The sequence below is a fragment of the Syngnathoides biaculeatus genome, chromosome 13, assembly GCF_019802595.1.
Source record: "Syngnathoides biaculeatus isolate LvHL_M chromosome 13, ASM1980259v1, whole genome shotgun sequence".
Taxonomy (NCBI): domain Eukaryota; kingdom Metazoa; phylum Chordata; class Actinopteri; order Syngnathiformes; family Syngnathidae; genus Syngnathoides; species Syngnathoides biaculeatus.
Genome location: NC_084652.1, coordinates 7,139,302 through 7,165,469, shown reverse-complemented (window position 1 = coordinate 7,165,469; position 26,168 = coordinate 7,139,302). Strand labels below are relative to the sequence as shown.

The window sequence follows — 26,168 nt, the reverse complement described above, 5'->3', positions numbered from 1 at the left end:
CTTCATCCAAACTTGTAAACACCGCCCTCAAACGACTACCCCCCCCCCCCCCCAACCCCACCCTCCACCGCACTCCCCTCCCGCCCCCCCTTCAATCCGGCTCCTTGAAGTCACCTTTGTCATTTTGAGAGTCTGCAGTGCAGGCTGCCTCTCCTCGGTGGAGGTGTTTGTTAGGCGGCGGCGGCGAAGGCTGCATTATTTATGACCAGGCGGGCCGAGCTGCAAGCGATCGGCACCGGGAAGTCGGGAGCGAGAGCCGTCGTAACCGCGAGCGGAGCAATCAGGGAGCGGGGCCTCGCCGTGCCGCTTTTCATTTCGTTGTCATTAGATGTCGCCTCGTTCCCGCGTATGGTCCGGGCAAATTCGCCCTAAATGCTGATGGGGGAATTGGCGGCGAATCGTGATAAATATCCCGGATGATGAACGGGGACACCTTCATCTCCGGCCCGTCGTCTCTGCGTTTTCCTTCAAACGGTGAAATCGGGGGGACACGAATTGACGTCGGTCTCCAGCATATAAACACATCCGCATTACATGCAACGCGTAGTTGCCCATTATCATTCCGGAAGGTGTTGTTTGTGCAGGATTTACATTAATCCCGCACCAAGAGTGACGGTCTTCCGTGTGATGCTGATGCTACAGGAAATGAATAAGGCATGACGATGAAGTGTTGGGGATTTGAGGAGCGATAGACGCGGTGCTAACACTCTTTCATGTTTGAGCATATGAACCTGTAATATACAAATGTCCTAATCTCCCTTTTCTTCTGACTTTTATTTCATGAAGACTGCCACCATAAACAACAAAATGAACAACTCAAAACCAGCCACAGAATCAAAAAGTCAAGGTACGGCCATTTACGCATGAGGACTTGAAACATAGATGCGATATAATCAGGAAATGAGAGCCATCTCTCCGACTGCAGTTATTCACGATAGCCACCTTGCAGATTAGAATTTTAAAAAGTAATAAAAATCACTAAATCCAATCCTGCACTCATTCAGGCATGAAAGTGTGCGCCTGTACCATAGCTGTCATCAAATCAAACTGATCTATCCTACTGATTCGAACCAATGTTCCCGCTAAGCTGCGCACCTATGCAATTGTGCACTTGTAGCGCACAGAAAAAACAATCCAGCGAAGTGAACCACAGCCTGACTTTTTTTTTTTTTTTTTTTTAAAAACACGGCAGCATGGGGTCTGCTGCGTCATAACCAGAATTCTGGTGTGGACCCAAATGCACGACACGGTACGCAGGGGGCAGTTAGATGGTCTATAAAGACGGTCTTTATTTGTTCCAAGGTCGTAAACCGGGAGGTCAGTCAGAGAGAGCAGCAGTATCAAGGACGTTAAGCTAACTGGGTTGGTCAGAGGACAGGCAGGGGTCGAAACGTCGGGATTCGGGATCAGAAGCCAAGGAAGTGCTGGAACGAGGCATGGATGGCAATGATCTGGCAAAGCCAGACCGACCGCTGGGTCCAATATATACTAGAGTTAAATATAGCAGATGAGGCGCAGGTGTGCGCCTCCTAATCAACGCAGGTGTGTAGGGGAACTGCACCACCAGGTCTAGGACCGGCAGGACCATGACATGCTGCTCAGCCACACACTCTACTTCCTTGTAATTACAAACACCAGGCTTTAGTTAGAAGGACAGTCTGGGCAACGTAGAGCAAAGAGAGTTAGACATGCCGCTTAGGTTTACTCTCGATAATAATGGTAAAAGTAAAAAAGAAAAAAAAAGTTGCTGTTGCTTTAATGAATTTCAGAGAATGTGAATAATAATAATAATGAAGAAAAAAGTGGCTAAACTCGACCAGATTTTCTCTTTTTTTGAGTAAAAAAGGTCTGATCTGAAGCCAAAATAGAAAGTACAGTATGAAATGGTGTATATTGTTATAATTCCACCTTGGCGCAGCCTGATTGAGGATGAAAGCACAGACAATACCGTGCACACAAAGCTAATTATGTATTTTATAAATAGGAGACGTCATAAGATAAACCTTAAAACTGTTTGGAAGATATTCTGCAAGCAATAATTCAGTTTTACACCAAGAAAAACGGACCGGGGTATCATTGTGGGGTCAAAAATAAATAAATGAAACAAAGTTGGAGGAGACATTTCAAATTTACAGTTCACCATTGCCTTGGTTTGGTTAGCAATATTTTTGTTTTCGTTTGTTTTCATTGCAACCTTGCAAAAATTGCTCTTAAAATTTTCTGATGGTAATGTACATGGCATGTAACTCCAATGGATAACCGATCCGACCACAGTGCATCCACCTGTTGTTGCTCACAGTGGTCAAAGGGGGCGCTCACGGGCTTAGCGTGTTTGCTCAGACATCAAAAATTAGAGGGAACGTTGATTATAACGTATCGTGACACACAAGAAACAGACTAAAACTCGAAATAAGCCACACATTTTTTTTTAAATATATGAAAACCTTGCATAAGATAAATCTACAAATAAAGCAAGGTCAAGCTTTACGTCGAAGCCCAAGATACTCTCGTTCAAGTGAAAGCACGTCTAGCCGTAATGTATGCAATCATTCCTTATGCAACTTATCAATGAGAAGCAACCAGCTGGCGCAAAAGAAAAGCGCGAGATTTGCTCATTCAAGGATGAGCGCATGCAGGCCCAAAGCAGATAATGTGATCTTTACGACTGACAAATCAAAATAAAACATTAACCGAATAACAGCTCAATCCAACGTAAAGGGGAGGGGAAGTAAATAATATTCAGTCGCAGTTCAGGGATGGATGGAAATGGGAAGATGGAGAAATCAGCCACCCCCCCCCCCCCCACACACACACACACACACACAAGATTTCACATTTTGGATTTGTATGTGTGCATCTCATTGAATGACATCACCACAGGAGGGGGGAGGAGGGGGGGCTTCGTGTCGGACAAATAAGTTTGATCCTTTCATTCCCGCAATTGACTTCAAATCCCCCAAAAATGGATTTGAGTGTTCCTCCGGAGGCTCTCCTGGCACTGGCCTAATTTTTCTGATCAAAAGAGTTTGTGGCGCCCGTTTGTGTGTGTGTGTGTGTGTGTATTCCTCGTCCTGTTTTTTGGGATTAAATGGCTATCTTTGATGAGTCACTTTGCAAAATTACAAGATTAGCATCCCTCCACTACCCCAGATGCTGCTTCTTTTTATCTTCTTCCACCTCCATGTGAGGCTTCATTTGCTGATCAACTTCCCGTCCTGATCATCAAGGCTTTCATGAAGCAGCATGTGGTTCCCAGCGGAAATGATAGCCACAGTTCATTTTCGGGAACATAATGAACATTAGTTTCTTTTTTAAATGTTAGTCTCTATTAGTATTACCATAATTTCTCGAGTATAATGCGTCCTGAAGTATAACGCGCACCCTTCTACCATTGTACAATGCGCACCGCCAATTTGCCGCTACCTACATGATCAGAATATTGGGAATGATCTGTATTTATATTTTGTTAGGTTTGTACTTGTATTGTTTTTCCAAAAACTGCCCGTACAACAATCATTAATAATAATCATTGTGCACGTGCTGATGTAGCGCTAATATAATCTCGGGACAACCCACAGGACACGCTTGTCCCGGTCCCTGTAATTGAACAGAATCCCTCAACCAGCTAAAATAAATGCTCAATGATGGCAAAACATTTTAATACTGTTGATAGCATATATTACAGTCTTAAAAATATAAACTATTGAACACTGTTTATTAAACACTGCAATAAATATTGTTTGGGGCCAAAGCCTTCAAAAGAAGCATTATGACTCATCTCCAATCCAAAAACGATCCATAGTAGCTACCTTTGGTGCATCACTGTGGAAATCATCATTAATGACTTGAAACGTTTTTTAATCCCAAGAGTTTGTTGCGCAGCGCAGCCTGTCCGCCCCCAATCCGTAGCAGCTTTCGCTATGGCGTCAGGTGGCTATCAAAACAACGCGAGCGCAACCTGCGTAGAAGCGAGCGTAATGGGCAAATTTTTTTAAAAACCGAGGATTTAAATTGTATTCCTGCTCCGTTTTTTTTTTTTTTTTTTTTTTTTTTTTTGGGTGGGGGTCTCCGTGACGCTCGTATTACGTAGTTTGAGCTCACGTTGTTTTGATACCCATCTGAAGCCAATGAAGCAAACTATCGTTGTTTCGGACTGCAACGCTACTTGCGGGTTGCCGGCATCATCGGCACAAGTGAGCTGCAAGCAAGCAGCTGCACAAATAGCAGTTGTAGTCGACATTTTTTTTGTCTTGGTTTAAGTTCAAACAAACTCACGGGCAGTCGTTTCTGATCTTTGGTGCAGTAGCAACAAACATGCTACGCTAACGATCGTAAAATGAAAGCTCCCCGATGAGCTCAAAGAGCTTAGGGTTGGGGTGCACATTAGCGTAATATATGTATATAAATGTGTAATATAGGACATCAAATATCACATCGAAATGTATATGTATGCATTTCTTACCACTCTACGTACCTGTATACAACTATACAATTGTGTATTTTTTATTTTTCATCCATACCTAAATATAATGAACTCTATTAACTTTTGGAAAATATTTTGGGAAAAATTTGCACATTATTTTGGAGAAATTACGGTAGTTATAATCAGCATGAATGTAAGCTGCTGCTACCGCTAAGTGCATGTTTTGGTGAGGAGGGGACAAAAACAAAAGATATTATGTTGCTTGTTCGTGTGAGTTAATTTTACTTTTGAATAATGGCATCTTCATAATACAGAATAAAAATGCACAGAGTGACTTGGAATAGAGTCGAAGCCTAAAGTATGCTCACTCAGGCACGAGAACAAAGGTTTGCAATATGGAAGCATAATGCAAAAATAAGTGACGCGACATTCCGTTACCACGCATTGATGATGATGAAATACTCTGAATTAGCCACAAAGTCAAAGCTCGAGGTGCACTCAGTGAGGCAGGAGCACATAAATAAATGCGATATTTGCCAGTTATCAATGACAAGCCCCACTTTGCGCAGTAGAAATAAACACGCCGAATGAAAAATACTCTGCAAACGGGGTAATTGTCCCACTGCGAGAAGGCCTTGAGATAATGCATGAACCTACCCGAGTCCCTGGAATTCACAGTGTCTGGAGCGTAGCTCCCCCTTGGGGAGTTAGTTGAAGAGTCTAGCGGTGCAGCAGAGCAAAGGGGGCAGCATGAATATGCACCCTCGACTGGAAAGTGGGAGACGTGTGGTTCAAGACGTAAGCCCCTTAAGCCAGGCGGTGACAAGCCTCCTGCTGTGTACCTGCCTGATGCATGGCAGAGCTACAACTTTTGTCTTTGGTGCACCTTTGTGTGTTACTAAGTCTGTGGCTTGGAAATGGGGGCCTTTTTGGGGGGTTGGCTTTGTTGCTATTTTACATATTGAACTGTTTCAAGCTAAGTTGGGATTGCTTGTGCACAAGTAGTCATTTCAATTTTCATTTAAAACTTTAATACATCTTCATCTTCTCCTTTCAGCGTGTCATCTTTTTCCATCTAAGCCCGTCTGGTGCATCCTCCTCTCTCACACCCACTGTTGTCATGTCCTCCCTTACGACTTCCATAAACCTTTTTTTTTTTGGTCTTCCTCTCGCCCTTTTGCCTAGCAGCTCCATCCTCAGCACCCTTCTTCCAATGTACTCACTCTCTCGCCTCTGGACAAGTCCAAACCTTCGAAGTCTGCTCCCTCCAAAACATCCAACTTTGGCTGTCCCTCTAATGAGCTCATTTCTAATCCTATCCGACCTGCTCGCTCCGAGCGAGAACCTCAACATCTTCATTTCTGCTACCCCCAATTCTGCTTCCTGTTGTTTCTTCCGAGCCACCGTCTCTAATCCGTACATCGCACCACTCTTTTATAGACTTTGCCCTTCATCCTAGCGGAGACTCTTCTGTCACATAGAACACCAGACACCTTCCCCCAACTGTTCCACCCCGCTTGGACCCGTTTCTTCACCTCCTTACCACAATCTCCATTGCTCTGTATTGCTGACCAAGTATTTGAAGTAGTCCACCCTTGCTATCCCTTCTCCCTGGAGTTTCACTCAAACTTTAATACATACTGTGAGAATATTTGCCATTTTAAAGCAGCCTATACTGTCCTACGTAGTGTAGAGTGGGGGGTCTGCCCCTCCTGAAGTCCACCACCAACTCTTTGGTCACGCTGATGCAAATATTATCTTTGCACTAGTCCACCAGATGTTCTACCTCCTCTCTGTACTTGCATTCATCCTTTGTTTGTGATGTATCATGACAGGTCAGGAATTTCGTAGGTTATTAGTGTGAACAGGAGGGGGCTCGGCACACAGCCCGGGAGGAAGCCAGTGCTGCGGGTGATGAAGCAGAAGACAATTTTGTGGATCCTGACAATCTGGTTCTGTTGATCAGGAAGTCCAGGACTACGGGATGGGCTCATCCCAGGATTGTTGATCTTTTGTACCAGGGCAAATGGGATGATGGGATTTAAAACAGAGTTGAAATCCAGGAGGAACAGGCAACCAAAAGGAATTTTTGCTTGACCACCTATAAAGACCGAGTGGAGCACTGTTGCGCATCATCAGTGTAGTCGTTCTTCCTGCAGGTCTACTGATGAGGGGAAAAACAGTGACGTCAATGGTGTTTTTGATCTGTGCCATAGTCAGTGTCTGAAACCACTTTAGGACTATTGGAGTGAGGGCTACCGGCCGATAGTCATTCAGACATGTCACCGTGGAGCTCTCGGGCACGTTAATGATGGAGGCAGACTTGGGGAGGTTGGGACAGATGCTAGTGTTAAAATTGTCTTTCAGGACCTCGGCCAGCTGGTGGGCACTGTCTCTCAGTACCCACCCGGGATATCGTCAGGGGCCGCAGATTTATGCAGGTTAATCCTTTGCAGAGTGTTCCTCACAAATGTGGGGTTTAGGATGGAAAGTGTGTGATCAGGTGGGCACCTGGGGTGCCGTTGTTCCTCAAAGCAGGTGAAGACCTGGTTGAGGGCATCTGTTAGGGAAGAGTGATTTTGAGAATTGTGCATCCTTGGTGTTGTAGCTAGTAATGCACTTAATGCCTTTCCGAATTCTCTGAGGGTAAGTTAATGTGAAGTGGCTCTGGATTTTCTGTGCATAGAAGTCTCGAAGCCCCCCTGATGCCCGCAGCTGGCTCTCTACTTCCTGCCCTGAGTGCTAATATTTTGCATGCGCTACTGACGGCAACCTTAGTCTTCAGTAGAGCTCTCACCTCTGCAATTTAGCCAGAGTTTCTGGTTTGGGGGCAGTAAATGTTTTTGTGCATCATCAGCACATTCTGAGATCAAGCCCAGAATGGATGAAGTGTATCCCTCCAGGTCCACTTCTGCTTCACGTATAACTTCCCTCCTGACCATTTGTCAGTTTGTCCACTGAAAACGGTCTTGGAGCAAAGAGGCGCAATCAATGGGGAGAACAATGGCACTCCTAACTCTGCGCTTGGACCGTTAACCCCATCGTGTCATAGGCAGGTGACAACAGGATGGATGTGGTTGAAGTAGTTGAAGTGGGGACGCGGGAGAGTTCTGTATGCCCTGCGTATGTTTGTGTACCACAATCCAAGGGGTTATTCCTTCCCGTGAGTGTGGTGCAATCCGATTGTGTACTTTCTCTCGGCCAGCATAAAAAGTACCCATTCCACGTCAATCAATGAAATGGCCAATATTCAGACCAACAGGAAATCAGTACAGATGCATGACAGAAAACACACGGACCATATTCAAAGCCCGGTGACCATTTCCAACATATTAAAGAAAGTAGAATTCTTTAGCGCGCCGGTTGCTTACAGTGAAAGTGTTGCGGGTGATGTAGTGCACTGGTAAGCTGTCACAACGAAGCAAGGCTCAGCTGAGCGAAAGGACGGAAGGAGCAAAGAGGCTGGGAAGGGGAGGGAGTCTGGGCTAAGTGTTATGCGGAGGCAGGCGTTGACCTGGCGGCTCACGAATTGGCTCCAGATGGGAAGTGGCAAGCGGGAGAAGCGGAAGGGAAATGGTATTGACAAGCTTGGCCCGCACAGGACCAGAGCGATGCCATTAGCCCGTGTTCGCAGTCACCGGGGAGGCGTCGGAGATTTCACTTCACCTCCGGGACGTGGAGAGTGCCAATGAAAGATAAAATAAAACAATCATTTGGCGTCACGGTCTAATTTTAATCAAACAAAAACATGTTACCTTTACCCTAAAAATAACTTTTCTGTCAGCTTTAACTTTAATTGAAATAACTACAATTTATTTTGTACTTATAACTTGACTTTAGATTGTACAGCTTCCATCTTTACTTTGTTATTATTTGTACCTTTATTTCACACATTTTTTAATTTTTTCTTCATTTTGCTAACACTGCTCGTACCTTTACTTTAATTCAGAACGCTTGTACCTTTACTTAAACTTGTATTTTTTGTATGCTATGACCCAAAGTCATCTTATTTCTACCTGAAACATAACTCATAACACCTGTAACTTTCTTACTCTGTGTACATTTATTTCAGTCAGACCATTCAATAATCTGTCATTTAACTTTAATTCAAATTGTACATTTATTTGAACTCAAAGTACTTATACCTTCATACTTTAATCCATTCATCGGTGATTCGATTCATTTCGTGATTCATGGTTGCCAATTCGATTCAAGGATGAAATGAATCAGTGGTGATCCAGTTACTCCATCCATCCCTTTTCTTTGCCACTTATCCTCACGAGGGTCGCGGGGAGTGCTGGAGCCTATCCCAGCTGTCAACGGGCAGCAGGCGGCGCACACCCTGAACTGGTTGCCAGCCAATCGCAGGGCACATCGAGACAAACAGCCGCACTCACGCTCACACCGAGGGGCAATTTGGAGTGTCCAATGAATGTTGCATGTTTTTGGGATGTGGGAGAAAACCAGAGTGCCCGGAGGAAACCCACGCAGGCACGGGGAGAACATCCAAACTCCACACAGGTGGATCCACCGTGCCGCCCTGCTTTAATCCTTACTGTCTTAAATTCATACTGCTTAACTTAATGCATCCTCAGTGTATGTGTGTATTTGCTGGAGGCTAAATCCCAGTGCAAATGGTGTAATAAGTAAAATATTATAGGATGCGAGTGGGATATACTTTCTTTGAATGTTTAGGGCGAGGGTTTGAGTATGTGATTAACACGAGGTAGACATTCTCACCTCGTGTACTCTGCTCGTGTTGAGTCACTTGTCTGTCACCTCCCGCAGTAACATGTTGCCTTGTTAGCATGTGGATGCTCGCGTGTTTGCTGCGGGACTCCGGAAGAGCCGAGGGACTTGTCAAAAAGGCCCTCGGCCCGCTTTTCTCGGCGAGGAGCAAGACCACCTCTCTCTCAACCCAAATGTGGGAAAAGCTTCCAGGCGACGTCAATTCAAACAATAAGAGTGGGAGGTAAACGTCCAAATATGAGAGGTGCGCATCTCCAACACTGATGGAGACGACTGAGAGTCATTCGCCGTACGATTCGTTCAATATCAAACAATAAAATTTACAACACCATATATTTCTCACCTGTTATTAGACCGTGACAAGATGATTCCCTCCAATTTAGATGCCATACGATTCACTTCAATTACAATGTAAAACAATGCGATTCACTCCATTTATGATACGAGAGAACACGATGCACGCCAATTACGTTCTGATGCGATATCATACGATTCATGACGATTGCGAAACAACGGGATACAATTCACTTCTATTACGACATGCGATTTTTCAAATTTTGATGCAATTCAACATCATACATTGTCATAAAATAAAATTCGCAATCATTATGCAGTACAGTACACTATGATTCACTCCAATTACAGTATGAGATTCTTTCTGACTACGATGCGACGCAATTTACTCACGCGTAATCTTCAATCAACATACCAAGCATGTTTTGGGTATGTGGAAGCAAACCCGGAAAAACCTTACACATGTACGGGGAGAACATGCAATGACCACACAGGCGGGACTGGGATTTCACCCCCCGTTCTCAGAACAGTGAGACAGATGTGCTAACCACTCAACCACCATTCCAACGGTACAATACTATTTATTCCAATTATGACGTACAATAATAGCCAATCAGATAGCCGCGTTGTCTTAACCCCAGGCTTGACACGCCCCTCTCGCCGTATTGTCCCACAAGCAATGCTGGTTGTCAGTAGCGTGCCTTGGAAACGTTATCCTGTTGGATTTCAATATGAAGTTTGCGAGGCGTCAAACTTTTTTTTTTTTTTTTTTTTTTGCATCGATCGCCAACGTTTCGCTGTAGCTCTGACATTGCGTCCTGCTCCGTCCAAAATCTTAATTCCGTGTACATATCCTTGCGTGAAATAGTTGAGACCTCTCTGTAGAACTCTCTTGGACAAGTCTGACGCAATATTATCTGGAATACGCGATAGAGACTCAACTTCAAACATATTCTGTTCAATCGCCATTTTGGAAGCTTGTGGGACAAGGCTAAGGAGGCGGAGCTTAAGATTGCCATCGGAAAGGTCCATTGTTATGATTCGCTTCAACTATATTGTTTTTAATTAAGACACTCTACAATTCCGATGTGATACAATTATGTATGTATTAGTATGATTCACAGACGTTACAATACCGGTATGTGATTCACTCCCAATGCCATCCAATAGCATACAAACCATTACAATTACAATGCGATACAATGAGATTCACTCCACTTACAATGGGATTCAAAATGACACTCAATTTACGATGATACCATAGAGTGCGAGTCAATCCAATTATTCCAATTCACTGCTAGAGGCGGGAGGAACAACTAGAAAAAATGGAGGTACGCATCGGAAAGGAGAGGAATGAAGATTAGCCGAAGTAAAACAGAATACATGTGTATGAATGAGAGGGGCGGAGGAGGACGAGTGAAGCTCCAGGGTGGACGACTTCAAATACTTGGGGTCAACAATACGGAGCAATGGTGAGTGCGGTAAGGAAGTGAAGAAACTGGTCCAAGCAAGATGAAACAGTTGGAAGGTGTTTGGTGTTCTATGTGACAAAAGACTCTCCGCTAGGATGAAGGACAAAGTTTATAAAACAGTCATGAGGCTGGCCATGATGTACGGATTAGAGACGGTGGCAACCGGAAGCAGACCTGGAGGTGGCAGAAATGAAGATGTTGAGGTTCTCGTTTGGTGTGAGCAGGTTGGATAGGATTAGAAATGAGCTCATTAGAGGGACAGCCAAAGCTGGATGTTTTGGAGACAAGGTTAGGGAGAGCTGACTTCGATGGTTTGGAAATGTCTAGAGGCGAGAGAGTGAGTGTATTGGTAGAAGAGAAGAGCACAGAAAGAAGAAAAGAAAGAAAAGGTTGATGGATGTGGTGAGGGAGGACATGAGGAGAGTGGGTGTTAGAGAGGAGGATGCACGTGATAGGCTTAGATGGAAAAAGATGACGCGCTGTGGCAATTCCTAACGGGACAAGCCGAAAAAAAAGACGACCGCTATCCACTCCAATTGCAACGCTATACGATATGATTGACTCCTATTTTGAAGGGATACAATATGTTGCACTCTAATTATGACTTAGTTATTCACTCTGTGTCTTTTATGACACAATTCACTCCAATTAAAATGAATTATGATCAATTTCTTCAAAGCTGCTCATAGAATCACAGACAGTTATCATGTTCCACCAATGCAGTGTTGTTTTGCCCCCCAACATCCTTAATCCCGTTGATTCCCAGCTCTACGCATCAATTAAACTGTACACTCACGGTCGATCACGTCACTTATCAATCATCATCTGATTGGGGGGGGGGAGGCGCAAAGGATTACATACGCAACATCAACCGGTCCGAGCGGCTGATGGATTTTTACAGACGCTGCCCCACTCTCCCCCTTCCTTGGGCTTGGCTAAACGAATTAGGGAGGCCCGAGTAGCGCCGCGGTTTTACCTCGGAGCACTATGAAGCAAATTGCCCCGAGCCCTAAATACCTGCCGGACCCCCGGCAACAGAGCCCGCGCAGGAGAGGGAAGTGGCAGATGACGGCAAAATCAATTCATTGATTGAGCGGACAAACCGGCACGAGGGTTGAGTTGCACGGCTTGGTTAAAAATAAAGCGTGCATTGTGATTTTTAATGAATAAAAAGGTGGGGGGGGGGTGATGCATCACTTTGCCGACAACGCCCGTGTATGCTACTTCAATTTTTTTTTTTTATCCCGCACTGTTTGCAATTCCGAGTGTGTCGTGTAGATGTGTTGATTTACTGCCTGTCTCCCAATAAGTGCACAGAAAAAAGGCATCCCTCCGCTTTAGTGTTCACGATGATACATGAGATATTATCCCCCCCTGTCAGCTACCTCAAGTGACATAAACCCTTAATGACCTCCCCATCGGATGTATCCACGTTTTTTTCCCCCCCACTCTTATATAAGAAGCACAACATGCGGCGGGGGTAACAACTCATTCCGATATGTTTTTTTGTGCGTGTTTATAGGAAGTTTAAAATCTGGAATGGATGTCAAAATAGAGAAAACGGAGGGACCAAGTATTTCTGCCAGTATTCATAAGACTAATGTTGGATTGCTGGACAGGGATCAAAGTTTAACCTAAAGTGGACACATAATGGGGGTACCGAGTGGTTCCTCTGGTATGCCGAAACCATAGATAAAGCCGGGACGAGGTCTGTGTAAACGGTTAACGCTGGAATTGTGTGAATACGTTGTGAATTTCAACACCTTGAAACCCTGGACATGGTATGCTGGGGACCAAGAATTTCTGCCCTTACTCCACCTTGTAACATACAAAGCCAAAGCCACAGCAAAACTCTCTGTAAAAAGATAATTGCCTGGACTGCGGGACAACAAAGCTCCCGGGAGCTCCGGGCCGGCAGCCTCGGATGGTTCTTCGGACGGGAATGACGCGGGCAGGGGCAGTACCATTTTCGCGAGTCACATGATGTACGTGGGCATATGTGACATGTACTGTGTCGTTCCAAACGGTCGATTACATGGGACACCGTCATGCCCAGTGCGGATTTCTCAGATTTATCCTCATCTGATGAAGAAATAGCAGTATCGGTTCATCGGGAAGACGGAGGAATACTTTCATACAGATTTTAACCTCTGGCTGTAATTAATGTTGAATATTCGGATGATTCTTCGGACGGGAATGACGCGGAGTCTGACGAGCGAGCTACGGCGGCGGGCCACGAGCCGAGGTTCCAGGTGGCGGAGGCCGTTAGCCCCGGACGTCGAAGCGCTTTCAAACTTCGAACAACACAACAAACATCGAAGTTTCAAAATGAAAAACTGAATGAGAGGACCAAGTAGTTCCCTGATGATTCCGCTTTATAAAATCAGCGGCGCCATAACTGGGACTACCAGTTAGGTGACTCACGAGACCAAAACATTGCTTGCGCTCTCAGCACAGTGATGTCTTGCTGAGAACAAGTCCCCCAGAAGACTCCACAATGTCTCCTCAGTCTCCTTGATCACCATGAGGTCTTAGTAACATCGTGGGGATATCTTCCCAGTAGCGGGCAGGATTATTTTCTGCGATGTCGCCAAGACCTGCTACAGAATCTAAAAAAGGTCTCAGATGAAATCGAACAAGTTCAAATTCACCACCACTCCCACATGGTCTCCGGGAGACATGTTTCCGCAACCACTTGAGTCGGCATAAGGTTGCCAGCTGGTCTCCGGACCAGTGAGGTAGCCCCTTGACGTATGACAATGACAGAACAAGGATGACGCGAATGCCCGGATTGCGGACAAGAGGGAAAACTTTTAACACCTGACGCTCACTTCCTTCTCCCGGAGTGTGTAACAGAAGACACGGAACAGCGGTACCAAGTATTTCCACCTTTGAAGATAGTAACACAGCCAAGATGATGGCGGCGTAAACTGTGAGGCAAGATTAACACCCCATGCTCACTTCTCTTGCCCTGTTGTGATGAAAACAGACACGGCATGGGGGGTACCAAGTTTGCTGTGAAATGACGAACGGTGCTGTAACAGCTCCGATAAGACCAGGGCAAACATTAAGACTCGCGGATTGCTTATCTACGGCAAGTGTTCCCACGCACGGAGGCTAATGTTGTTCTTTATCACCGGCCAGATAAGAAGACAGCAAGCTCAGATAGGAAGGAAAAACTAGTGAAACGTACTGGAGATTAGCACCAAGCGAACAGTACATGTAGTAGTGATCATTGTTAAATACAATGGATTTCGGTTTCTGAATGATACAATTATGAAACAATTCCTCGAGCATGTTAGATTTTTCATCACGGACGAAACTAATCTTGTCGGACAGGCACAACAAGGAAGGGGAAGAAGGGGAAAGCGAGTCTCGGGATGTTAAATTATGCACACACACATACCTATCCACCTCTGTTAGAGACCTGATAGTGTACGAAACCTGCTGCCGGAGAACTGTAAGGTCCACTCTTAAGGGAAGGGGGGAAAAAACTCCAATGTTCTGTGTATAAATTCATATTAGAAGATTTGGATCGTGACAAGCTAAAAGTGTTATTTGCTGTGATGGTTATTTCCAGAAGCTCGTTATTCACCCACCGTGTACACAAAATGCGAGACTAGTTCATGAATGATGAGCTGAAATACATTAGAAGCTAAGGTAGCAGTTTATTCAGTCAGTGATCCTTGTTAACCAGCACAGCAGTCAGAGTCGGCCCAGATCAAAAGCGGCTTGTTCACAAAAAGTTGTTCTCAACTGTGTCTTTCTGAGAGTCACGGCAAGTCAACGTGGACAAGAACAAAAACAGGGAGTAAAAACCCAGGAAAATTAAGCCAGCAACAGCACAAGTAGATGGACTCTAAAGAAAGAAATCAGCCATGGGAGAACCAAATCAATGTCTTTTGTTTACAAAAATCTGGCTCTCAAGGGAGGCTCAACCGGAAATTGAAACCCACCACATCGAAAATAGTAACAGAACAAATACATGGACTCAAATGGAGGAATTTGGCACTGAAGATCCAAAAACAATGTTATTTGTTCACAAAAAGATGGCTGCGGTTAAGAGTCCTACCATGAGTAACACCGGTCACAAAAGAACCAAATCACTTTGTTCACAAAAAGCTGCTCAATAGCACCTCCATCTGACAACTGAATCTGGAGAACCAAAACAGGACGTAGAAACCTCGACCCCACTCCACAAAAAAAAGCAGTGATAGCACAAGCAAAAAATGAAGAACCACTCAATCAAAGTCCATTGTTCACAAAAAGCTGGTGATGACAGACAACTCCGTGGGAACTAAAACAAGAAATGACATTCTGCCAAAATAAAATGATGGTTTCCAATGCAGGACACCAGTCACTGACGACCAAAGCCGCCCATCCACAAAACAGTGGTGGAAACCGAGAGAGAGAAAAGCACGAGTGAGATTTGAGTGTTTTGAGGCGCAAGTGGACGGATGATGTCACGTCTTTTCATGTCGATAATCCGCCGTCTGTGAAAATGACTAAAGGGAAGGAGTGAGCCGGTCACGGCGGATATCGAAGACAAAACTTAATGCTTGCAACAGGATTTGCGGCAGACTTTCTGTCATCTCTTCACCTCGCCTTTGGCATCAGATGTTAGAAATCCGGTTTACCGCCACGAGAAACCAGTGGAGAGATGAAGCTGGGATGCTGTTAGTTAATGTATTCTAGCCATCTCCTGATCTATGTTGTCCATTTTCTAGATTCCCTTAATTGCTTCATATATGTACGAGTACGCGAGATTTGAACAGCTTTTTGAGAACAAAGGACTTTCATTCGGCTCTTGGTTGAGCGTCGTCATATATTCACCCAAGCTTGAGGTGAGGTTTTATTTTGCTGCCTCTGAATGTGCCAGTACCAGTTTTATTTTGGTGGTTCTCTACTTCCCGGATTTGTTTTCTTGTGTCTGATCTGTCTCAGTCACAGCTGGGAAGGAACAGCTTTTTGTGGACAACAGATTTTAAGGTGGATCTTTCACGCATCATGGATTTCCTCTAATGTGTGCTGTTACTGCTTTTATCTTGGTGGGTTTATACTTCCTGTTTGTGTTCCCTTGATAGAACTCTGCTGAAGGTGATCAATGAATAAATGTGAATGAACAAACGTTTTGCTAATAAAGAACTCGAATTTGGCTTTTCTGTGACTGATGTCGTGTATTTCAGTCCCTCTTTTTGTGTTGTTGTTACTTTCAATATCAGTCGAAGATAGTTTGGACCAAGGTTTTGTGAATGAAAGAACAGAACATTTAATAATCCATCATAAATTTGGCTCCATGCATAACGGGCAAAAATGTATAACGTTTACTTGTGCTCCCATTTTTCTGAAGCAGATCTAAAACTTTCTATCCATACAAAAGGCCCATTTCTCGCAAATATTCACTAAATCCATGGTCAATTGGTCAAGAACCACCAATGCTAACTAATTTTAAGTTTACTACACCCCCACCCCCCCCACCCCAATCGCCTGCCAGCATGTTGAAAATCCCCATAAACAATTCCATTTTTTTTCCTTGCCATACACAGCAGTAATTATACATTTGGCTACACAGATAATGGCGGTGCGGTCTTCGTGACGGATTAGCGCCTCACAGTCTTTGTGTAATAATGCTAACATGCTTAAATTCATCCAACAGGAAAAACTTGCGTGAATGTCTTCAGTCAAGTTGAAGCAGCATATGATTCATTACTCAAGGTTATGGTAATAGATGTGACTGATTTGGTTTTTAGCATGTTTCTATTTCCTGTTTTCATTCCAGTTCCCTTGATAAGACTCAACCGGAGCTGGTATTGACTACATTTTTGCGACCAAAATGCTAATTTTGATGTTTTTGGACTGTTATCGTGCACTCCCCCTTCTATTTGTGCTGTTTCTGGTTGTATTTTGCTACTTCCTGTTTTGGCTCACCTGATAAGATTCTTATCAGTCCACCTGAATGTGTTTTTTTTTTTTTTTTCAACATCCCATTTTTGTTACCAGTATATTAACTGGTAGTCGTGTCGACTAACTTTGTGCGAGCAAACCGCAATTTGGATCTTCTGTGACATTTGAGTCCATCTGTTTCTCGGTTCATAAAGGTAGGTTTTGACCTCCATTTGAGACTGTTTGTGCGGTAAATGGTTTTATTTTGGTAAGTTTTGGACTTCCTTTTCATGTTCGCCTGATTGGACACTGAACCGGAGCCATAATTTATCAGTTTTTGTGATCAAAGGATGATCCTGAACACCTGTGACTAACCTCACACATTTCTCTTGTTGCTTTTATTGCGTATCTTTCATCTTTTTGCATTGGATGCGTTTTTTTGAAGTGTCCCTCTGTGTATGAATTCAAGAGACACAAGCGGACCGAGTCATGCGTGAGTCTCGGCGGAGGATGTCTCCGGGAGGAAGGAGTTAATGGAAATGTCAAAAGCCCGAGCGCTTTTTCCTCAGAGGAGACGTGTAGCGTCATTCAAGCAGTATTTGCGAACCTCAAGTAGCTAAGATATAGCATAGGCATTCCTGAAGCAAATTCTAAGCCAACCTAAGGTTGCTAATTTGGTTTCAGGTCATCTCATTCAAAGGCCAAATCGTACCTACCATTTAAAAGCCAGTATTTAGTATGTTACCATTAGCATGTTAAGCTAACCATCATCTAATAAGTAGGGGAACAAGCAACTGACACGTGAACATTTGAAACATGCACATTTTAGCATGCTAGCATCATCATGTACACAGTTTTTTAAAGTGTAAAAAAGTAAAAATCCCACCGTTTGGATCACTGCAGTTTGTCCAATGAGACTCTCCTTTTTCCACTCTTTCCATTTCCTGTCCCTTTTACGTCCTCCTGTGTAAGCAACTTCCTGTCATTTTAAAATAAGAGCTTGTACCTGTTGAACAGGCCACAAGTCCAAGGTTTTAACGGCACAACTAGAGCTTTGTTGGTGCTCTTATTGTTTTGTGTTTGTGTCTCAGGTTTTTGCTTCTTAGTAGTGTTTTTTTGTGAAATATTTTTGATCTTCTGTGACCAGTGCTTTGCTATATCATCCATTTGCTTGTTTTATTCTGTTAATTTTCTTCTTTTGTTGGTTTCCACTCCTGTGTGCTTTTTTTTTGGTGAGCAATGGACTTTGATTGTGTACATTTGTGTCAATTGGCTACTAGTTTATTTTGGAGTTTTAGTAACTTCCTCTATTTAGTTGCTCAGCAGAAGTTGGTATTGACCATCCTTTAGCGAACAAAGAAATTTGACATAGATAGATAGATAGATAGATAGATAGATAGATAGATAGATAGATAGATAGATAGATAGATAGATAGATAGATAGATAGATAGATAGATAGATAGAAGTGCCCACACACACACACACACACACCACACACACACACATATATATATGTGACTTCTGCCATTAATAAAATATTACCATTATGAATGTGAACTGAATAAGTATGATTATGGATGATAATCTGTCATAACTCCAGTGACATATAGTTAAAGCCTATGAGAAAGAATCACTGATGCATTTTCGAGCCTTTAATGTGCGCCTCGTCCGCACTCTCGCACACGTCTTTGCAGACAACCCGTGTGACACCCAATCACTGTTCGGTGACCTTCAGGCTTTTTAGGCAGAGGGAGACCGACAACCCCCCCCCCCCCCCACACACACACACACACACACAAACACCCCCACCGTGGCATTATTGGCGACCTGTCACTGCGCGGCTTTGGCGCCCGGCGGAAGAGGAACAAGAAAGAGGAAGAGGAGGAAGAGGAAGAGGAGAAGCATCCACGACTCCTCGCCGGGGGGGAGTGAGGAGGAGAGGGAGGGGGGGGGGGTGGCAGCCCACCCAGCCAGCACTGAGTGCTGCACCCCGGCAGTGCGCGCCGGAACGCGCTGGTTCTCCGTCCGTTCGGACCCGGATTATTTGTCACTCCGCCGCACCTTCATACTAATGGAAGGTAAGATATTTCTTCCGTGTATTTGCATCCTAAACTTTTTTTGTTTTTGTCAACATTCGTGCGTTTTTTTTTTCTTTTTTTTTGGGGGGGGGGGATGCTTGAGTGTCGCCTCGTAAACTTTAACGACTCGGCAGCACGGAGGAGCGACAACGGCGCGGATGCGTGCGCAAATACGCTGTTAGTCGTTTTATCAAATGACGCGAGCGTCTCTTTTATGAGTTTATTTAAGTTTCGAGTTCATTTTCTCGCATAAAATAACCGGCAGGTGTTACCTTTAAGACCCGGCGGAGTCCCCCCCCCCTCAAAAAAAAAAGCTTGCTTTTAATATTTTCAGCCTCCGATTGAATAGCTCGCTCCCTTCTGCGGTCCAACAAGCAGAGAAAATGCATCTAACCTGTTTTCAAGCGCATCAAAATTGATGGACTTTGACATAAGTGTTTTTATTTTTTACTTTTTTTGTTTTTTTTCCCCTGACGCCGATGCAAGCGGCAGCAGCCTCGCCGTTCAAAGTGCCTCCTCGTCGGCTTGCGCTTCTTCCCCAACTGCGCGCGACACAAATGTGCTCAAAGTTGCAAAAAGGAAGACCAAATTCGTCCTCGCGGCTGTGTTGAACTTGTTGAACGTGAGTACCCCCCCCCCCATGTTGTGGCTTTTGTACTTCCCAAAGATGCTGGTGTTTATGGGGGGGGGGGGATTAAGACGTTCATGGAACTGAGCGTTTGCGTCGAGAGATTCTGTCTAAAGAGCAAAAGGAAGTCGCCCCCCCCTCCCTATTTCAGTTTTTGTCTTATCATGCCTGATAGATAATCTTTGGAAACATGTATCTTGTAAAAAATGCATAGGGGTCTTCAAAGGACCCCTCCCTAAATGTCACTCAGTAGCGCCCCCTGGAAAGTTATAAAATAAAGCTGCCCCCTCCCCCCCATACCAGTGTCACCAAATGGAGTGGATGGAACTGTCTAACAGGATGCAAGAAAAAAGAAGAAAATCTGAAGGACCTATGTTCAAAATCCACCGGGAATTTGGGCATTTTTGGTTCTGGCTCGCTATTTTGGTGCAAATTCCAAGGTTCTGACTTATTTTGACGAACACCTACTGGGGAATTCAGCCAACTGAGCTCCATTTCACACCAATGGTTATTCGATTCGTGGGCGGAGCATGACGTCAAATATTCGAGGATTCTCCAGGAAAAAAGTGAGCACATGACACCGATTTTACTGTTTGGCATGAGACTGGCGCACATCTCAACGGACTTTATGATTTACACGCGTCGTGCAATGTTTTACTTCCTGACATTCGACGGCCTAAAATGTCGAGAACGGCGACGATCGCTTTGGTAACGCAGTGAATCCCCGCCTGATAAAGATCGCATTCGAGTCGCGGCCTCTTTAAGTGTCTTGGTGCGTTCACGTATTTAGATGTGCGGCAACGTCCGCATCAGAACTGATGTCTTTCGACAGAAGGGGGGGGGGGGGGGGGGATTGGCGTTGAGCCTAGCCTGTTAAACTTCACACGCTAGGAAATGCCTTTTCCGGCTATTGTGGGTGAGCGCATTCAGATAATTCGATGGGTCGCCACGTCAGCAGCAACTTGTGCGGCAGAGAAAATGTAACGAGTTAGTGAGTCTTAGCTGTTAAACTCTGCTTGCTAGTCGGGGACCCCTTCGGCGGACCTTCACGCGAACGTTGCAGGTTATTAAAGTGGGGGTTTCGGCCCCCTGTCCACAGTTGGCGCTGTGTCTATGTTGCTACGTCGAAAGACGGCGAATTCCTTCCCAATTACTCCGCTTACTGGTACTAAGTAGTGCGTGAATAAAGCGGGGAGGCCGGAGGAACCCTCACGTTCTCACCCTTTCCTTCCAAATGAAACGCAAGCTAATGTACGGCATTTGTATTATTTTGAACGCTTACCTCGATCCATTTCACCAAGGTTAGCACTCACACTAACAAGGAGACATGGAGGGGGAGGAGGAGATAGTGGGATGGTGGGGGGGGCACAGAAGGAGAAAGACAATCACAAACGTGTGCCAGCACAGACATGCTAGCGCCTGCCAACTGATCCCACCGTGACTCATATTGGACGATGGAGGCCGAGGGCGCTCGTTGGCTCGTGCGTCTCCCCCCCCCGGCATCATGGCGGCTGTGCGAACGTGTCGATTGTCGAGACGAGCGGTTGTTCAACGCAAAGCCGAGTCACGGTCGGAAGGGCTGCACGACGGCGACTTTTGAGCTGTTTCGATATCAATTTGTGACACCGGTGTTTGGATCAGTTCGGATGTATCGACTCCAACACAGCTTTTGATATCAAAACACGTTAAATTTAGATCTAAGTTAGCATTACAAGATTAGTGTTGGGGTCAAACTAAGAGGAAGTTGGCTGTTAAGAAATTTAGGCTTGGTTTAGGAAACGTGTACATGAGTTAGGGGAACGGGAAAGGATTGGAGCTTTGGGTAAGGTTCGTGGTTGGGGTAAGGGTCAAAGTTGACATTCGGTCGTAGGGGTAAAAGTCAGGGCAGGGGTGCTCAATGGTCGATGGCGAGGCAGTCTTGGTCGATCGCGGGACGGCGTGCCAAAAAAAAAAAAAAAAAAATGATGTCAGCCACAGTTCCCTCTAAACTGCACGCATGCGCAATTGTACACTGGTGATGCAGTCTCTGCAGATATTCTGCGTTACGCACAAAAACTTAATCCAATGTAAATTGAACGTACAGCTATTCATTTTGTGGCATTTTGCATTGTGATTGACTGAGTGAGGGATGACTGGTTGTCACATCCAACGGCACAATTCACATACTGTAAAAAAAAATGAAAAGAAGCCATTGGTTTTTTTTTTAGGCAGCACACGGAACTTTGTCTAACAACGACCGCTGATCCGCCACACTCTCATGTTCTTTGTTTACCTTACACCCCTCCCACCCCATCCCCACTCTTAGAGATGTACACTCATAATTACAAATGTTACAGTACTTACGCAGCCCATCAATGTGTTTTATAATGACAGCTCCACCACTGCTGCTTTAGTTAGCGACATAGTCTGGGCAACCTAGAGCAAAGATGAGCTAGACATGCTGCTTGTGTTTACTTTTGATATTAATGGAGAAAGTTAAAAAAAGAAATGCTGTTGTTTTAAGACGCACTGACTGTCAGAGTATGTGAATAATCAAATAAAAAATGGACGAGATTTTCTTTTTTCCGAGTGGGGAAAGGTCTGGTCTGAAGCCAAAGTAGAAAGTAAAGGATGAGATGGTGTGTCATTTTAAAATTCTCCCTTGGCACAGCCTGATCCATCATGAAAGCACAGACAATACAGTGCACAAAAAGCCAATTTTGTATTTTAAATATTGGAGGCAACATAACATTAACCTTAAAATGGATTGGGAACATCATCATCCTCCCGTCGGTAGCTCGTGAGAGGTTGGCTGCTTGAAAAGTAGATCTTGGGGTAAAAAAAAGTCTGGGCACCCCTGGGTTAGGGGCTTATGGATGGGATAAAAGTAATGGTTATTAGTTAGTGGTTAGGAGATTATAGGAAGTTTGAAGCAAAAGGATAAAGATTGTGGATTCAGGGGTTGGTAGAAAGTTAGGGTGTGGTGATTAATGTAAGTTGGTTAGCGTAAGGAGGTTAGCCTTGGTTAGGTTGGCAAAAGAGTCAATTTTTACGTTGGGGGAGTGGTCGCAGGGGCGTGGCGTGCTTTGGAGGGGTGGGGCGGAGCTAAACAAATGTCTAAGCAATGATTGGTCACCAAAGAATTTTGGTTAGGTTTAGGGGTTAAGCTGTTACTGAGTTGGGGTAAGGTGGTTAGGTTAGGTCATGAAAAGGTTAATTTTAGGCGTTTAGGATTAGGGAAAGTATCAGAATTGGAGTTAGAATAAGTAGTCGCAGTGGGATGCAAGTGCGTTGCAAGCGCGTGATAGACACAACTGTCAACTTTCAATGAAATGCTCGTTTAATGAACTGGAAAAAATAGATGCTAACTCATCTAAACTCTTGCTCATGCCTAAACGTTATGCTTCCATGTTTGATCCATGAATTTATTCTCGCCTAAAGCCTCCGGTGGCAGGACTATGTCCGATCAAGTTCTCACAGCGCCTTTGCACGTCGGCTCAACGAGGCGCTCTAAAGCATTCTTATTCTCTCTTTTTATTGGAAGGGAAGATGCATTTTTCGGGTTGTCGGCATTGGCCAGCTAACTGCGTGCTGCAATTCTGCAGGATAACCGCTAATGTGGGCAAAGATTCTCAGTTTTAAAACAGTGGGCGTCTAGGGGCGACTCATGCCATTTTAGCCACACCCCCAAAAAATCAAAATAAAATGAGGAAAACTGAAATTTTTGTGAAATTTCCACAACCGAGCGCTACTTAGTTCTGTCTTTACACGTTTCCAGCAATTATCTTCAAAAATGCGTCGTGTTTAGAAAAAAATTATCTCAGAATTGACTTTAGAGGGACTTTAAACGCCATTCAACTGACGCTTCTCTGTACACTGATAAAATTCCCAAAAGCCCCCCCATCTGCGGTTTGAAGGAATAAATCTCCCTTTTTGGCTACGACTTGCAGAAACGCCGTAGACGTGTTTTTGTAGGCTACAACATAATGCCGCTTTAATCATGGAGAATCCAATGATCAGACGTAATGTCACAAAAAAAAAGAAAAAAAAATCAATGGCATGTTGTTTTTTTTCATCCCCCCCGCGTAAATGATTCCAATAAATGCGCTCCGGTCATCCGATGGAAGCCGGCGGGGGGGGGGGGCTTTTGGCCGCCCGCTGACTTTGAAAACACGTCCACGCTTCCCCGGGGGGTGGGGGGGGCGTGTGAACCTGCATACACGCATGAACACACAACGGGGTGTTTCACTCGCTTTAAAAAAAAAAAAACCAGTGAAAGCGACTGAGCTAGGAGGAGAGAGGAGAGGGAGGAGGCATGGGGGGGGGGGGGGGCTCGCGAGGTGTGGCGGTCATCTAACATCCTTCCTCTTCTTGGATACTGACAGCTGCTCTAATATTGATGACTTTTTATTATAGAATCTGACGGCGTCTTTTTCACCGTCAAACGACTTTTAATGAGATTCGGCCGGCGACTCAGCGCGAGCGCGCCTAAGCGGACGTGCGATGATTAATGCGACGGCTCCCCTCGCCGGTTATTTATGACGACTGTGACCTTGCGCAATAGAAATCGACCGGACAAAAGGAAATCATCCGCGACACGCTCAGCCAAACTTTATTTTTTCACATCTTTTTTTTCAAAAAATAGCCACACGCCTTTCTCGAGATCGCCGCCTAAAGCGGAATTTTTAAAGTCGTAAAAGTGAACGCTCGGATGTGAAAGTGGATCATCTCATCAATGAATCAGTGTCGGACCACTTTGCAGAACCGCTCGGATCCTCGGACTTCCGTGTGCTGACGCGTGTCTTTCATCCCTCATTTCAATCTCCCTCTGGCGTCATTGCAATATTCCCCGAGTTAGCTTCCATTTGTTGCCGCTTATTACCTTGCCGTGCTCCCTGATAAATAAAAAATAAGCGAGGGGGGGGGGGTTGGGGAAGGGGGGGCGTGCGGCCACCCCCCGCTGCCCCGCTGCTGGTACTTAATTTGCCCGTCTTTGTAATGAAAGTCACACATTATGAAAGGCGGGTGTATGTTGGGGGCGCCTTCCCGTGATGCCCCCCCCCTGAGATCAGAGACTGACATTTACAATTTTTTTTTTTCCAAAGGTGCATATTAGCATATCGGTCGTCAACAGCTCATCGTGTTCGTCACCACTTTTTAGCCATCGTCGTGACTTTGCGGCGACTGCTGCCAGGCGCCGTTAGCGGTTAGCCGTCTTGACTGATGACTTGTGATGGCTCCTCCGCCAAAAGTACAATCTGTCAAATAGACCATTTCTGTCTCGCTATTTGACTTTAATATTTCCCCCCCAAATGCCTCACGAGGCTCGGAGCGCGGCGGCGGTTTGGAAAAGCAATAAGTTAAATGCGGTGACTTGGGCAGATGGAAATAAGCCCCTTTTGTATGAAAATCAGATCGAGATTGGGCTTTGCGGCTCTCGGGCTCCACTTGTACACTCCAATCGTGTACGATGATTTGGAGCCACATTATTATGGAGGCGTCCGCGTGAAGCCGTGGAAGGCTCATATCAAATCCATTTACTTCGTCGGATGTCACATCATGCGGGGGACGCCTTCATTTTTGTACTCATATGTATGTATAAGCAACTCTGTTCTGAACTGGACCCTCCAAAGTCACCCGAACAACATAAACGGATGGACGCAAGTGTATGACGCAGGTCCCAAAAAAGCTAAAATTTATAAATAAGAAATGGGAGGGGAAAATAAAACAGGAAGCAGCAATTTACCAAAATTAAACCAAGACTATCTACTGATCTTAAAAAAAAAAAAAAAAGACTGGTGTAGCGCATACACATCATTTTGTCCATTGATTGAAGCCAGTTGGCCGCCATCTTGGTACTCCCAAAACGTGTGGAGGACGCTGTTCACAGGTTGGCTTATGGCGGGGTTTTTGCCCCAAAGTTTGGCATATAGAATTAAAACTTGGTTGTGTGAGCTTGACATTTTTTCAGTTCTGGTAACATGAAGGATTTTTAATCTGACTTGGTAAGGCAAAAAAGGGCTAAGTGCAAAGGAAGACATAGAACATCGTGACTACCAAGAAACCTTGCGTATTACCGAGGGCCCGATTTCCGTGACATGTTAACTTCTCCCAAAATACGCTGTGAAGCACTATCATCATAACATAGCAAAAAGACTAAGCATTTTTTGTCATAAAAACATTAAATTTTAAGTCAGTTTGATATATTTTTGGAAATAAGGACTCGCAATGGGAAAAAATAAACGCATTATTCATTTGTTGTCTCGGTGACGTCTTATTTCAGACAGAAAATTTAAACTCGTTTCCTCGCATTTGAAAACCAAATTCAATTTGCAGAGTTCTGTATTGTGAAATTCATCAAAAATTTCACAGAAAATGTGTTTCCTTGCTTATCCACTGATGAAGTTTGGGAAAATATTTACATCGCTTTTTCGCGACAAAACGTCGGCCTATAAAGGTGAAGCAGAGAGTGAACGGTGAACAACAACCGTAAAAAAAAAAAACTTTGTTCAAGTGAATTAAGCTCATCAGAAAATTAAAAAAAAAACAACCTTTACAAACAAACGTGTCAACCGTGTCAAAGTAAATCTTTCTTACTTACCTGAGGAATGTTTTCTCACTGCCACGAAACTGGCGATTAACGGAGTATCAAGATGGCGGA

The 26,168-nt window shown here is 44.6% G+C and overlaps 2 protein-coding genes across 6 annotated transcripts in view; one reads left to right on the top strand and one right to left on the bottom strand.

Moving 5' to 3' along the window:
- The window catches only part of LOC133510397 (collagen alpha-1(XI) chain-like), a 261,978-nt gene that overhangs the window by 147,036 nt on the left and 88,774 nt on the right, over positions 1 to 26,168 (bottom strand). The window contains exon 1 of one of the 2 annotated variants that reach the window (XM_061838238.1): positions 17,708 to 17,765. The exons of the other annotated variant lie outside the window; for it this stretch is intronic. The gene's annotated coding sequence lies outside the window, so the exon portion shown is untranslated. Of the gene's footprint in view, positions 1 to 17,707; positions 17,766 to 26,168 lie in introns of those variants that run through there. 2 annotated transcript variants of the gene reach the window in all.
- The window catches only part of LOC133510400 (netrin-G1-like), a 79,645-nt gene continuing 72,155 nt past the window's right edge, over positions 18,679 to 26,168 (top strand). The window contains exons 1-2 of one of the 4 annotated variants that reach the window (XM_061838258.1): positions 18,679 to 18,900; positions 19,393 to 19,522. The gene's annotated coding sequence lies outside the window, so the exon portion shown is untranslated. Of the gene's footprint in view, positions 18,901 to 19,386; positions 19,523 to 26,168 lie in introns of all 4 variants that reach the window. The other 3 variants (XM_061838257.1, XM_061838256.1, XM_061838259.1) reach the window with 3 other exon arrangements.